At 47.6% G+C, this 14,301-nt stretch overlaps 1 protein-coding gene across 6 annotated transcripts in view; it reads left to right on the forward strand.

The window, feature by feature from the left end:
• Positions 1-14,301, forward strand: part of CAMKK1 (calcium/calmodulin dependent protein kinase kinase 1) — a 94,841-nt gene that overhangs the window by 24,026 nt on the left and 56,514 nt on the right. Inside the window, exon 1 of one of the 6 annotated variants that reach the window (XM_069033285.1) lies at positions 11,814-11,856. The exons of the other annotated variants lie outside the window; for them this stretch is intronic. The gene's annotated coding sequence lies outside the window, so the exon portion shown is untranslated. Of the gene's footprint in view, positions 1-11,813; positions 11,857-14,301 lie in introns of those variants that run through there. 6 annotated transcript variants of the gene reach the window in all.

Consider the following 14,301-nt stretch of genomic DNA (forward strand, 5'->3'; position numbering starts at 1 on the left):
TTCTTCATCAGTGCTGGCAGCTGCTGCTTTGTGGTAACATCAAAGTTTTTCTGGGCTGTGTAAGTCTCTTCATCCTCAGGCCAGCCTGTTGCGAGGGCGTTCTTCCATTCGGCTTCCAGAGGTGGGCTGTTTTCCCTTTTAGTAGATTATTTTGTGGTGAACTTGGAAGTTCTTGGAGGGAAGTGGGATGTAGGAAGGTGGTCAGGAGCCATGGGCAGACATGGTCTGATGTTTCAGGCAAGGAAGATCACCAGCACAGCAGCTGTGGAGACAAGGCTGACTGTGTTTATGGGATTCAGTCCTGTTATTTGACCTCAGTTTGTGAGAGGTTGAGTTGTGGTCACTGGGTTTAGTGCAAAGGGATGAAAAGTTTTCCTCAGTGCCAATGGGAATAATGAAGGCAGAGGGGCCTTGGCGCCATGGAGGAAGCAGGTGGGTGGTGGCAACTGTTAATATATAGTCTAGCAGAGGCAAACTGCAAATTCACACCCTGGTGAGAAATCTCTATTCTTTTACCCTTGTCTGTGTAAAGGCAGATGCTCACAGGGCTGGCCATTCAGGTGAAAACCCTGGCTGTGTTCTCCTGTGAGTCTGTTGAAAGATTCAGAAAACCTAAAGCTGTGGAAATGCAGTATCAAGACACTGATTGTAGTGCAATGCCAGTGGAACGGCGCAGAACAACTTAAATTAGTCCTTTGAAGTTATTCCACTTACAAGTGTACTTTTTGTGCTGTGCTGATGGAACACAGAGAAATCAGCAGCCCTGCAGAAAGGCTGTGCAGTGGGCTATAAAACAGACTGAACAGACTCATCATTTCAGGGGGTGCCCAGGCTGCCTTCTGGGTGCATCACTGCTGCTGTGCTTGGGGCTGAGGTGTGAGGGGCCTTCGGAGGGCAGACCAGACCTGCTCACTGATTTTAGGAAATCCTCACCAGGATTTTAGGAAGAGGGCAGGGGGAACATCAGCCACAGATCTCCTGTTGGATCTTAAGCTAGCATTTCAAAGGCATCAAGGTGTCTGTTGGGGTCTGTTAAGAAGGATTCATGGGGATTACATCTTCTCCCCAGCATTGTTTCCCTGCCTGTGAATGTATCCCACAGGATGTTTGTGAAGATGAGCAAATTTGCTTTGCGAGGTGCTCATATTCCTCCGGAATAGATATTTAAGATATTAAGGGAGAGATATCTAAGCCCCATAAGTAGTTTAACTTAATGCTTTTGCAGCTTCATGTGAGAGCTTCTGGGAGAGTAACAGGAGGGTGTTGAAAGCGTTCAGCTGCAGTCCTGGCACTGCCTGCACGGAGCCCTGCTGGCATCCTGCTGCCAGGAGCAGGGCTTGTGTTTGCCTTTGCAGGGCTGCTGAGCTGCACCACTGGCTGGTGCCAGTACACTTTAACTCAGGAGCTGAGGCTAGAGGCATCTCCAAAGATGACTTCAGAGCACTGTATATGCAGACTTGCCATGTGATTTTGCTCTGCTGGTTCAGCACAGGGTTTCCTGGCGGTGCTCTGTCTATCATAGCGTGACAAGATCAGCTGCAATTACCCTGGTGTTGGAAACAAGAGCTTCTTCCTGGCCTTGGAGTGCTGCTGCATTAATGTATGAAATGGATAAATGATTTAGGTAATGCAGTGACTTGGATGTGGTCATGGATTGAATAAGATTTCCAGAGCCAATGTGCTTACTCATCAGATGACTCATGTCTTAGTCACTTTTAGAATAAGTGCGTCTCTTTTGGGTGCTTCCAGAATGGGATGGGTGGAGATGAGCTGAAAATTTCCACCCCTTCCTTTGATAATTTTTTTAATAGCATCTAGAACATGATGGAATGGTTTATCAGACAGGAGAGGAAACAGCTCTATCTTGCATGTGCAGTGTATCCCAAGAGATTTGCCTGAATTCCACAGCAATGCGAGACTTTAATTTTGCTGTTTGCTTACTGGTCAGGCAGAGTGATCTCAGGCTTTAGATTAGACTTCCCAAGCTTTGTTCTCAGCCTACTCTAGTGAGTCCCTTTTGTGGGTAGGTGCAAGTCTGAGCCTGTTCTCAAACTCCTGTGCCACCAGCAGTGAGTAAAAGCACCCTCAGATGGAAGCTGTCCCCCTGACACAGTCAACATTGCTGTGCAAATAAAACCCTGTTCTCAATTTTTATTTATATGTAATTATATTTTTTCTATTACCAAAATATTGATGAAATTGAGTTATGATTGTTCAGAAGCATGCACATGTATAAGCAAGGGAATAGCATATATGAGAGCCTAGGGAAATTCCTCTGTAATCCACTCTAAGCTTTATATAGCAAGTAAACCTATTGGGTTTTTCTTCTTCTTTCTAATCTTGCATCTCTCTGATCTTACAGTCATCCTGCAACAAACACAATGGTCAGGAATTGGATCAATTCCTGATCTAATTCCTGATTAATGTAGGCTCCTGGTGGATTGGTTGAGCTCAGTGGCACAGTGTGATCTCTGCATCTTACTCGACCCGTGTGGCTGGGCTGCAGCCAAAGTGGGAGAGTCGAAAGGAGTGACATGGGGCTTTGCTGCTGGCTGAGGCATAGGCTTTGCTAAGCTGGATGTGGCTAAACTCTTCTCACTGCTTCAAATGTTGAAAGTGGGAGTGCACTGACTGTCAGGATCAGGTCTGAAAGCATGAGCCCAGTTTTGGGTTGTGTCAGGAATGATGATGTAGTGTTGTTATAAAAACCACGCTGGTGTTAGATCTACTCTTTAAAAGGTATGTTCATTATAGGAAGCGTACAAAGGCACATGAAATAGGCAGAGGTTGGCAGTCAGAAATTTGGGATTCTCTCACTGAGCATTAAGGTGGTGTCTGGGTGACCCTGAGCAACAGTGTCTCTTCCTAACTCCTATGTGTAACTGTGGTTTTGGCCCTTGGTGAGTCGGCACTGTCTTTAAAACACAGGTCACAGCAGGTGACAGGCACTAGAGAAATCTATTAGGCAAGATTTTCAAAAACAGGTGAAGAATTGGGTTTTATTTTTAAACAGAACTGGTGAAAGGAAGGCTAAAAATAGTTCTCCTATGGGTGTTTTTTGTCAGGTAATAGAGAATAATTCACAGGCTTGTAGGTTTTCAGTTTTCTGTAGTTGTCTGTGCTAGATCTCCTGGGTCACAGGTGTGGAGGATTTTATCAACAGTTCCTCTCAGAGAATTCAAGTCAAGAGGAATCTATCACTTCCTCAAGAAGTTTTCTAGTTTGCTTTGTCTCTTAATTGCAGAAGAAGGGGAGTTTTGTGTTCTAAAATGTTTCTAAAATTTACCTAACTAATTTACCAATTGTTGCTAGCCTCAAAGACAAAAGAATGGCACTGATACATTATAATATTATAATAATAGTAACAATAATAGTAGTTATAGTAATAATGTTAGTGTTTTGCTGTTGTTACTGCACAAAAAGTCCTTCTAGATGAGGATAGTTCAAAAGCTGCCTCCAAGTGAGTCACCTCTCCTCAGTGGCACACTGTGTGCTGCAGTGTGCACTGGTGAAGGGAAGAAAGATGGATGGAGGTAGACCCCACCCAAGAGGATGGATGCAATGACAATTGTTTCTGATACTGCCTTGACAAGAGCCCTGCTAGCCTAAGAAAATGCAAATGTGGAAGAAAGTGTTGTCCTCCTCTCCTCCTGGGAAAGGAGTCCTGGGATGGCTCCCAGAGTAGCCGGGCAGCTCTCTTTGAGACACATGTGAAACACATTTACCCAGACACTCCTGTGAGCATTTCCACATTTTTTAGGCTGAGATTTTCTGTGTTGTTCACACTTTGGCACATGTGTGATCATCCCTTCTGATGTCCTGAGACCACAGTTAAAGTTCAAGAATGTGTTTAAGTGTTTTGCTGGGGTAGAGCCAACATCTCCATCGCAGAGAGGAGCAGTGTGTTGGGAAACTCAGTGGCTGCATACAGACTAATTGTTCTGGGATGCAACCTGGAAGGTGCTGAGCACCCTGGCTGGCAGCCAGCAAGGCTTTTAAACACATGCTTTGCTTCATTTTTGCACGTTGTTGCCAGTCTTGTTCTTTGATTTCTTTTCCCATAGCAACTGGAGAAGGGTATCTGAGTAGCCAGAGCAGTGCAATTAATTTGCCAGCGACACCCCGACCTGTACCACAGGGATGTCTTCCAGGACATGGGATACAGCTGTTGGGATCAGGTATTGCTGCCAGTGCCCAAGTCAATTGGCTTCAGAGTCTTCCTTCTTTGCTCTCTTCCTGGGCATGGGGCAGGCCAGGCTGTGTGAATGATGCTCAGAACTACATTTGTAAACCACATCCCATCTTTCCACATGTCTTTGCTTGCTATTAAATTGCACAGATCATATTTCCTTACCTCCCTTTCCTCTTAAACTGTGTTTGCCTTTCCCCTGCCTTGAAAATTATAGCAGCAAACAGCCAAATGCAGGTTTTATTTGGAAGTGGTATCAGCTGCAGTGGAGCCCAGGGCAGGGAAGAGAGGAGGCTGAAAATCCTGTGGAGGTTGGTGGCTTCTAACTCTTCTTTTCAAGGTTTTGGCTTTGCCTGCTGTGAGCAGGAGGAAGGTGCTGCAGCCCAGGGTGGAGGCTGGAAGGAGTTTGATTGTGCAGGGAGATGGTCCCGGGTGTGCTGCCATCGGTACTGGCTGCGTCTCTTCCGTCCTTGTGTCTGCAGCTGGGGCAGCTCCTCCCACAGCTCCGTGTGCCTCACTGGGCCATGCAAGGCAGGACTAAACCCTGGCTTGTCAAAAACTGTCTGGACACCTCCTTGTCAGCAGATTTACTCCCCGTTCTGCTCCTGCACTTGCTGACTTGGTGACCAGAAACCTGCCTTCTTCCACTGCTCCTTTGCAGAAATGATGTGGCTTTGCACCATTTCTGATGCTTGAGAAAGAACCCAGCTGATCAAGTGCAATGCACAGTACTTGTCCTGAGCCACAAGAACAGGGGCATGGCTTTGGTGTCCCAGGGCAGCCTGGAGCCCCAGCCTGGGCAGCCTGCGTTCAACCCGTTCACTGGGGTGAAATTAGGGTGCCCCAGGGTGGCATTTTCACACTCATGTTTTAACTAAAGCTGCACCTCAGAACTGTTGTTGGTCCTTTGGTTCTGTAAAGCCTTTTTCACTCTGACAAATGCTGAGTTGTCATCAGCCTGAATTTCCGGGATAGCACTGCAGTGACTCAAAAGAACAGCTTTCTCCCCAGCAGCCTTTGCCTGGATAATCTCCAGTCATTGACCTCGGGGCTTTGAAAGTGCATTTAGGCTTAAAGAGCTAAAGCATAAGGCTTCAAAGGAAGTGGGAAGCCTGCTACCCGTTACATTTCCAAGTGTGGGTTGTGTGTGCATGACAAGGGTAATTGTCGGGGTGTACCTGCTTCTGACTCCCGTGGGATCTGTTGTTCATCCCCCAGAGCCTGTTCCCTCTGTACGGAGCCTCTCTGCTGCTGCTGCCTTTGATATTGTGCAGGTTATCTGAGGACATGTTTTCAAGTCCTGGGGTTTCTAAAGATGTGAGGATTATCAGAAGATGGGAGTTATCCATGTGGAAATAGAACAGATACTTTGAGCTCTGAATTTGAAGTCCATTTGTCTTGTGGTACAGAGTTCACTGGTTTTGCCTTGCCCTGTGCAGTTCTGTGCTTTGCCCTTTGCCTGGGGCTATGCAGATTGGCAGAGTTGATGAAGACCTTCAGCCCATGGACATTTAGAGATGGGTGCTGGGATAATTTCCGTGGTTAAAACTCTTTGCAGAGATCACCTTGAAGAGAAATCTCTACCCGTATTTGAGCTGCTGGGAAGAAGAAAGCCTGCAGTGTTCTGTGCTTACACTTTAGTTGTAGATTTGCAATCCTGGAACAGGTGGAAACTAATGTTTTTAAAATGCTGAAAAGACTTTTCACTGCAGCTGGCTTACAGAACTAAGGAACTTGATATATCCCCTGAAATACCTCCAGATCTCTCAAAGGCAGCTGAAAGCTTTCTCCTTATCTGGGAGAGAGATAAACCTTTAAGACCTGACACGTATAAATGCGAACTTGTTCTGCCCGGTGGCTTGTTCGGTTGGTTGTAGATGCTTTTTAAACAATTGTTTAAACAGTGCTGGTTGGTGCTGTGAGATCTGAGCCTGGCAAAGGTGTTTGATGCTGAATTCTTTTGCTGTGTTGATGATCTGTATGTGTCCTTTCCCAGATCCCACTATGCTGCTCTTAAACAGAACGACCGGCTTTGTTCTGCAGTGGTTTGTTTTCTGTCATTGAATTCTTATATATTGAGCAGCAGCAGGAATTCTGTGAGCACCTGGAAAGCAGAGTTAGCCATGACAGTCAGTATAGAAGGTGCTAGTGGGTGCAGGGGAGGCAGGCAGGGCTGAGAAATATGCTGGTGAAATGCATAAACTGGGGAGGAGGAAAGAGATGTCCTGCAAGCATCTGGGTGCCGATGTGCAGCTTGGGCTGAGACTCTGCTGCTAAAGCAGCAGCCTGTCTGTACAATTCCAGGTGGCTTCTTCCCTCCTCCTTAATTTATTTAATTACTTATGTATCTCATGGGCTCCCCTGTGGAAGCAGGATGCAGTCCCACAAGATCAGCTGTTGGTTTCTGTTCTTCAGGGTGACAGGTTGGTGTGTGTGAGATCTGGCTTGCCTGGCGGGCAGGCTCCCTGCTGCTCCAGAGCTTTTGCTGCAGGCTGGGCTTACCAGGCTTAAAATCCAGACTTTACACTAAAACCAGAGGGCAAGTGCCTTGTGCTGTGGCTGCTCACACAAATCTGTGCATGAGCTCATTGCCGTGAATTCTGTTTTCAGTTCTGTTTCTCTTCTATTCCCTTTTCTTGCTCTCCTTGCCACAGAGGTGCTTTCCATAGGCTGCTTGCTGGTGCCCTGGTTGTGCTGTCCAGCAGGGTCCCCTGAAGGCACTGGGTAGCTGCACTGGCTTGGAGACAGGTTTGTTTTGGGTGCCTGCTTCTGCTCCCAAGAGATCAGTGGGGATTTGGCCATTGTGGAATGTTGGACTTCACCCTTACAGATTGAGAGGCTGTTCAGGTCCTCTTGATTTCTTCATTTTCAATTTGTTTATCACAACAAACAGTGCAACACGTGTCTGTATCATCTTCTGTGGCAATTTTGAGGTTCATTACAGATTGCAGCAGAAGATGGCTCACCTGAGACCAATCCCTTCCCCTTAGAACAACCAAAAAACTTCTTTTTTTAACCTGCCATTTACCTTGCCATGGTACAGACATTTGGAAACCATTACTGCAATGAAGGCCCTAAATATTAAAGCCTCCCTGATTCTGAGGCAATTATTTTGTTCATTAATCAATAGAGCCTGACTACTGCCTTACTTGTTGGTATTTTACAAATAATCTAAGACTTTCAACTTTCACATAATCTGACATTCTCAGTTATTTTTTGAAGCACCCCCTCACTGACTGTTTAAATCCACCTCCAGCAAGCTGTGCTCCCTGCCACGGCTGCCTCCTCTCCTGGGAATCACGCTGCCTCTCAGCCCAGCAAGTGACAGCAAACCATGACACTTCCTCCTCCTCTTCCTCCTCCTCCTCTTCCCTGCTCATGTTCAGCCCCAGGAGCCTGCTCCCTCCACAGCACAGGTCCTGCACTGACCCTACATGGGACCCTTCTGTGTGAGCTGATGCTGTCCATGCCCACCTCAAGCTGTAGCACCAAGTACTCCTACAGGTGCTGGTTGGGAGGCTGCTTTTCCATTGGATTTATGGGGGTCAGCTTTCCCTGGGCAGCATGCAGGTTGCATTTGGGGTATTTCCTGCACTCTTGATGGTGACTGGAAGAGGGGCTGGGGTAGGCAGGCTCTGAGGTCTGAGTTGGTGTCAGCTGAGAGCAGCTTTGGAAATGGGTTTTTGTTCTCCTCTGACACCTGAGTAGAGGTCCCCATGCTGTCCAGGCCGTGTGTGCACGTTAACATGCCAGAATCCTTCACGTTGCTTTCCCTAGGGTCACTTGGAAGTGAGGCAAAGCACCAAGTAAGGCTGGTGGTCACACAGCAGGACTGGGCTTGGGCTCTCTGCCCACACCAACCTCCTCCATCCTCCCATCCCTCACTGCCACGGTGTCAGGAGCTGGGATCAGGCTGGCACAGTGGTCAGGGTCCTTCCCCCACAGGGCTTTTGTGTTCCTTGTCACAAGGGCAAATGGGATTTGTTATAATCTGAGCTCAGGTTGTCACCAAGGTCGGTGTGGAGTTGGGTGCTGGGATGTGCTGGTTTGTGGTCACTTCGGGCTGTTGCAGAGATGGTGAATCACAGCACTTGGCATCCCTGAAAGCAAATACTCTGGGATATGTGGGCTGAGTGCCTCTCATTGCCTGTTCCTCGTGCTTTCCCAGCTGTAATTTGCAAAATAAAAGCAGCTCTGATGCTCATACACTGATAAACAGCTTTAAAAGATTAAAGCAGAAGTGAATATAGTCTGGCATCAGGATCTGATGCCCACAAGTCTTGCTGAACCTCTACAATAAAACACAGCAGCCAAACCTGTCTTACCAAAGTCATTTGTAGCCAGGGCTTGAGTACAAAGGAGCACAACTTCTCTTCAATTCTTTTGTGTTGTCCCCACCAAAGGCATGGTTAAAATGTGCCAACAGAGCTGCACTCAGTTGGATAATGCTCTGGCAGGGCTCCTGTTTCACCTGCACTATCTGGAGTGTTTAATGTTAATATCACTCTCGCTTAGACAGACTTGGCATTCCTCAGTGTTTTCTTGTTACAGGAATTTCCTTAAGTAGAAACTTTTTTCTTCAGAGTAATTTTTGGTTGATTATTGCTTATATATGCAATTAGTGTAATTGCATCTGATTATGCAAATGTATTTAACCATATAATTAGAACATGGAGGGATGAAATATAATGGAGTTGGGAAATCTTTTGTAAAACTTTCCAGGCTCGGAACTGTGCGCAAGGTGGTTGTTATCTCTTGAATTGTAGCTTGGTAGACTGGAGATCTTGGTTCAGCATCCTGGCTAGCTTCAAAACATATTTTAAATATGCTGTTAATTGCTCTTAAAAGTGGTTACATGGCCTTCATGGTGGGAAACTTCTGTTTTTCACATGATAATATCAGGAGATCACTGCTGAGCTCTGCCTGTGTCTCACATGTGCATCTATACTTTACATCCAGGGTCATGAAAGCGTCAGTCCTTCATCAGATCCAAACCCCAGATTCTGCCTTCAGATGGGGTCTCTCAGGGAGAAGAGAGGGAGAACAGGACAAGCACAGAGTTGTGCACCTTGGGGTGCTTGTTGTCTGTAGCTGAACTGGCCCCAAAATCCCTTTGGAAAGCACCCTGCCTTGAAAAGGACTAAGGAGGAGGTGGAGGTAGAATGCTGCATTTTCCAGACCATGGTCTGGAGATATTTGTTGTCATTTGAGAAGTCTGGCAGGAGCAGGGGTCTGAACTTGCCTTTCAGATTTCTCACGCAATGCTTGAATTGCGAAAGCTGCTGTTCTTTGTCATTCTGTGGTTGCTGGTAAAGCTGTGCAAGGAGCTTCACACAAGGCATCAAAGCACCTCGCTTTAGATCTGATTTTCAGCTGTGGCACAACAACCAGGCTCACTGCCAAGAGCTGTGGAGGGAAGAGGGACTGGATGATTACAGCAGGATTGAGTGATTTCTCAGCAAGATGTGCTTGTCTGTGCCCTGAAACAAGAGCCTTGCCAGCCCCAGCACAAAGCAAACGTGTGGGGTGTGTGCAAAAAGCACCAACAGCATGCTCTTATTTGTCATTTAGGTTGTGTTAATGTCTTCTGCTTCTAGTCAGAAATTAGTACCTAAAGTGATTGCTGCTCCTTGCCAGGGAGGACACAGTCCAAATGGGCAGTCTGGTGTACACCTGCCTTGGTGATCTCTGCAAGGACTGCAGGGATTTGCTTCTTTTCAGCTTCACAGAGCTGCAAATTCTTGTTGTCCTTTGCCTCTTGGTTTGGGCTGCCTTTTGGCCAGCGATGTCTGAAACTGGTTTTCATAGCTGCCAAGAAGCTCATTTGTGTCTTGCAGCCTGATTCCTGGCAGCAGCAGTGGGAGTGGAGATGGGCAGGAGGTAGTCTCACCCTCAGGTGCCCTGCTTGGTGTGCCAGGGGTGGGCAGAGCTGAAATGTTCTGAATTTAATTACTGCAGGAAAAATGAACCCTCTAGCTGCTCTCCCACCACAGCAGTGAGACCCATAAATGGCTGGTGCACTATTATCTGAAGTTCCATGTGTTGCACACCGCTTGTGGGGTTTGTGGAAGCTCCAATGTTGCTCCAGAGCTTGGCTGTGGGACCCAGGTTCCCCTCAAACTTCTCCAGACTGAAGGTATTGGAGTGAGCTGGCTGGGCTTGGGGCAAGTGCCTCCAACACATATAAAAAGTTGATGGGTTCAGAGTGGGGGGGTGTGGAATTATCTCCCTCATGTCAGGGTAGCAGTGCTTGGGGAAGTCCTGCAGAACTGGGAGCACAGGCAACACTCCAGGATGGAAATACTCCCAGTCTGTGTTGCTTAGTGTGGGGAGACAGCTTTGGCTCTGGAAGGGACTTGCTGACCTGATATTTCTAAAATGTCATTCGAGGAGCTGTCCAGGACTTGGCAGCCCAGCCCAGGACGTGCTGCTTTTCTCCTTAAAGGGAGTTTCTGCTGCTGTTGACAGCAGTCAGAGCAGATTCTTCGTCGTGGCCGTGCTGCTGGGGGCAATGTGTGAAGGAAACACAGGACTGGGTGTGCTGCCAGCTCTGCCCCGGGCAGGGGGGCATTCCTGGGGGGGTCTCACCTGAGCTGATGGATTCTGGTGATGGAGATGATGTTCCCCCCTGCAGGCAGCCTGTCCTGGTACATGGATCATTGCACTGATTGGAAAACCTGGCCTGATTCCTGACCTTGCTGGTGTATGGTAAAGCACCAGGGAAAAAAGGGTAAAGATGTTGTGATCTTTGAGACCTCTCTCTCTGACAGTGCCTGTGGGTCTTGTGTGGTCAAGAGGTACCTAATGGACGTGCCTGCAGGCAGGGTCTCAGTGTGACATCCCTGGTGCTCCCCGTGGGGGATGCCAGCATTTGAATCCTCTGACTGAGCAGCAGCAGAATCACTGCCTGAAGCCTTTCTGTGCAAATGCTCATTGCAGTTGTTATTCTCTGGGATTCTTTTACTGCAAGGGCCCTTGGTGCCTCAGCACGGGGCAGGTGTGTTCTCAGGGATGCAAAGGAGAAGCAGCATCATTCCTCTTAACCTGGAACTGCAACAAAGCCATAAAGTCAGTCATTTTTCACAGCCTGTAACAAAATTGGGAAATTAATCTGTGTTTGCTGAGGCTCAGGACCTTTTATCCTCCCCGTCTTTTCTGACAGGAACACTTCTAGTTAGCCAAGAGGATGGACCAAGCAGTAAACTAGATTTACAATTTTTTATTTTTCAAACAATGCTTTGGAATACTTTATTGAGCAGCAAAACTAATTGCATCTGCTCATCTCCCACATAAAATACAGAGAGATTTTCTCCAGCACCATATTCCTTTCAAAAGGGTTTTTTGTACCATTCTCTGCTCAGTGCCAGTCTGGGAAACATGTGCAGCCATTTGATAAATACACTGTGAAAATCATGGTTGAAGTGGCAGTCTGCCTGCAGCAAGAGGAATAGCTACAGGGAAAAATGGTAAATAAGATATCTGTAAGTAAATTAATTTTGCTCATATAAGCTTGTTTGCAGCTTTGGTTCGTGTCTGCAGCATAATCCTCTGCTCTACAGCAGGTGTTCAGTGTTGTGGGGGATCAGCAGGGACAGCAGAGCTGCGCAGGAGCTGGGAGATGGTGGTGGTGGAATTTCTGTTTTGCTGGGACTTCCCATAACAGCAAGGTATGGTTGTGGCACAGCCTGAAAAACTGCAAATCCACCATTGATTTAGCCATGCAGAAATTGAGAGTTGTCTTTTGTACTGAGTTTGTGCACAGTGAGACTGGGCTGCACATAACTGATTTGTTTGTTTGGAAATCTTTGCTTTCCAATACAGTTTTGGAGGATTTATCAGTGAAAAGGAGTCCTTCAAAACAGCAGAACCTGAAACAAAGCCCAGCTCTACAGATAAATGGTTATTTTCTTTAAAGTCTTGCTGTATTTTTTTAGCCTGCTTTTAGGGGCACTGTATTATTTGTTTCAACACTGTAGGGGTCTGTTTGTTTTGATCAGATGAACTGATTTATGGGGTTTATCTTCAGTTTATCTAGTTCGGTTGTCAATTAGCTGGAGATTAATTTTGCAGCCTGTGCTGTGGGTTAGAACTGAGCAAGTTTGCTTCAACTTTTGAGGGGGAGACACCCCGGGTGCCTGGTCTGGGTGGTGAGGAGCTGCTCAGGTGACTGACATGAGCATCACTGTTTGCTGGGCTGCTCTTCCCAGTGCTCCTGGCCTTTTTTTCCTGCTGGCTGAGCAGCATGAGACTCACAAATGTTCAGTCCAGGTGGGTGGTTTGTGGGCTTTCACACCCAACCACACAGCAACACAGGCAGATTCTTCATTCCCCTTGCTCCCACATATGGCGAAAATCTCGTGGCAGGAGGAGGGAAGAAGGTGTAGGAGCTGCAGGCTTCAGCTGAGGATTCATTTTCCTCTTGATGCTGCCTAGGAGTGAGGTGAGCTGTGACTGTCCAGGGGCTAAAGCTGCTGCAAGGAAAGGCCTCAGGTTTGTTTCTCTATAGGCAGAAGAAACAGCTTTTAGCACAAGGTGGCCTCAGAGGTTTCCTCCTATCCCTTGGGCAAGCTGGGTTAAATGGTGGAAGCATTTTCGCTCCTTCCTTCCCTTCATTTGGAGTGATTTCTGTGATGTACCAGCCTGCCAGGAGAGCTACAGCCCAGCCCTGGCAGAGGCTGCAGACAGCAGGGATGTGGCTGGTGCTTTCCTGGCCGTGCAGAGCAGCCCTGGGAAGCCCTGATCTGCAGGCAGGGCTGGAGACTGACTGTGCTTCCCTGGGGCTGAGGAGATGACCTTCCCCTAGAGCCAAGCATGCAGGCATCCCATGAGTGTCACTGGGAAATGTGCTGCTCCCCTGGCTCTGGAGTGCAGAGAGAGTGGGGTGACTGCAGGCTTGCAGTTGCCCTGACCTGCTGCTCCTCGTTTAGCTCAGAAGCCTTCCAGACTTCACAAAAGCATTTTGCAGACAGCAAATCCTTGGTGGGCTTCCCACAAATCCTTTTGAAGGATCCTTGCTGGCTTGCCGGCCTGCAGGCTGTGTTTGGGGGTTTGGGAGAGCAGGGAGGCCTGGCAGAGGGGAGGCTTGTGCTGCTTTGCCCTGGGTTTGTGGGACCACGTGCAGTATGTGCTGCACGGAACCCCACACCCCTTCCCTCGCTGCTAAGAGCCACCTGCAGTGCCTGCACCCTGGCTCCAAAGGGGATTTGTGCTTTTTCTTTTTTTTTCCCCCTTTTTTTCAAAGGGGATTGAAGTGTTTAAATATAGTTTTAATAGAAGCTTTTAAAGCTGATCTCACCATTTCATTACTGTTTTGAGTGAGTGACACTTCTGTCAATTTGTTTCAAGCAAGCCTGCAGAAAAGACAGGAGGGGGGAAAGGAGGTGAACAGTGGGATGTGGAGAGGAATATCTTAGATGTTGGTATTCCCTTTCTGTGACACTGAGTGCCAGCATGTATCCCTATGATTGGTACATGACCTAGGGTGAAGCCTCCAGTCGAGATCTTAATTTGGTTTTCTCATTGATATAAAGGGTTGCTTGAGCTTGGCTGCCCTGGGGGACTCAGGAGGTCATCCCTGTGCAGCTGAGTTCACTATAGTGTGTTTAACTGAGCATTGCTGGGCAGCTCTGAGCCCTGCTCAACCTGTGCTCCTTGCCAAGGGTTGTGTGTGTTCCCAGGCTGATGCTGGGTGGGGCTCTTTGGACTCGCTCACCCCCACCCTGTCCTCATGTAAATGAAATGTAGATGCAAGTGTCACCTGACTTGCAGGGGTTTTATGCACAACCTGCTTTGAATACAGAGAACCACAGGTTGCAATATTTCAGGGTTAAGCCTGCTCTGGAATTCACTGGATGCAGGCCAGGATGCTGTGAGTAAAGTCAAGTACTCCCCCGCTGTCCCCACAAGATGGACAGAGGGATGAAATGATGCAGTGCTGCATCTTCAGAGGTGATTAAGTGTTGACAGCCATGTGCTGCAGAGGATCATTTCCTGCTCTGCACTGGGCTGGGAAGACTGAAATCTGTTTTAAATTGAGACTGAAATTAGCATCCAGGAAACAGCAATTTTATGCAGCAGCTTTAGCTTTGTATTGCACTTTGGTGTTCTGTAGG

Source organism: Aphelocoma coerulescens, chromosome 19 (genome assembly GCF_041296385.1).
Source record: "Aphelocoma coerulescens isolate FSJ_1873_10779 chromosome 19, UR_Acoe_1.0, whole genome shotgun sequence".
Classification (NCBI taxonomy): Eukaryota; Metazoa; Chordata; class Aves; order Passeriformes; family Corvidae; genus Aphelocoma; species Aphelocoma coerulescens.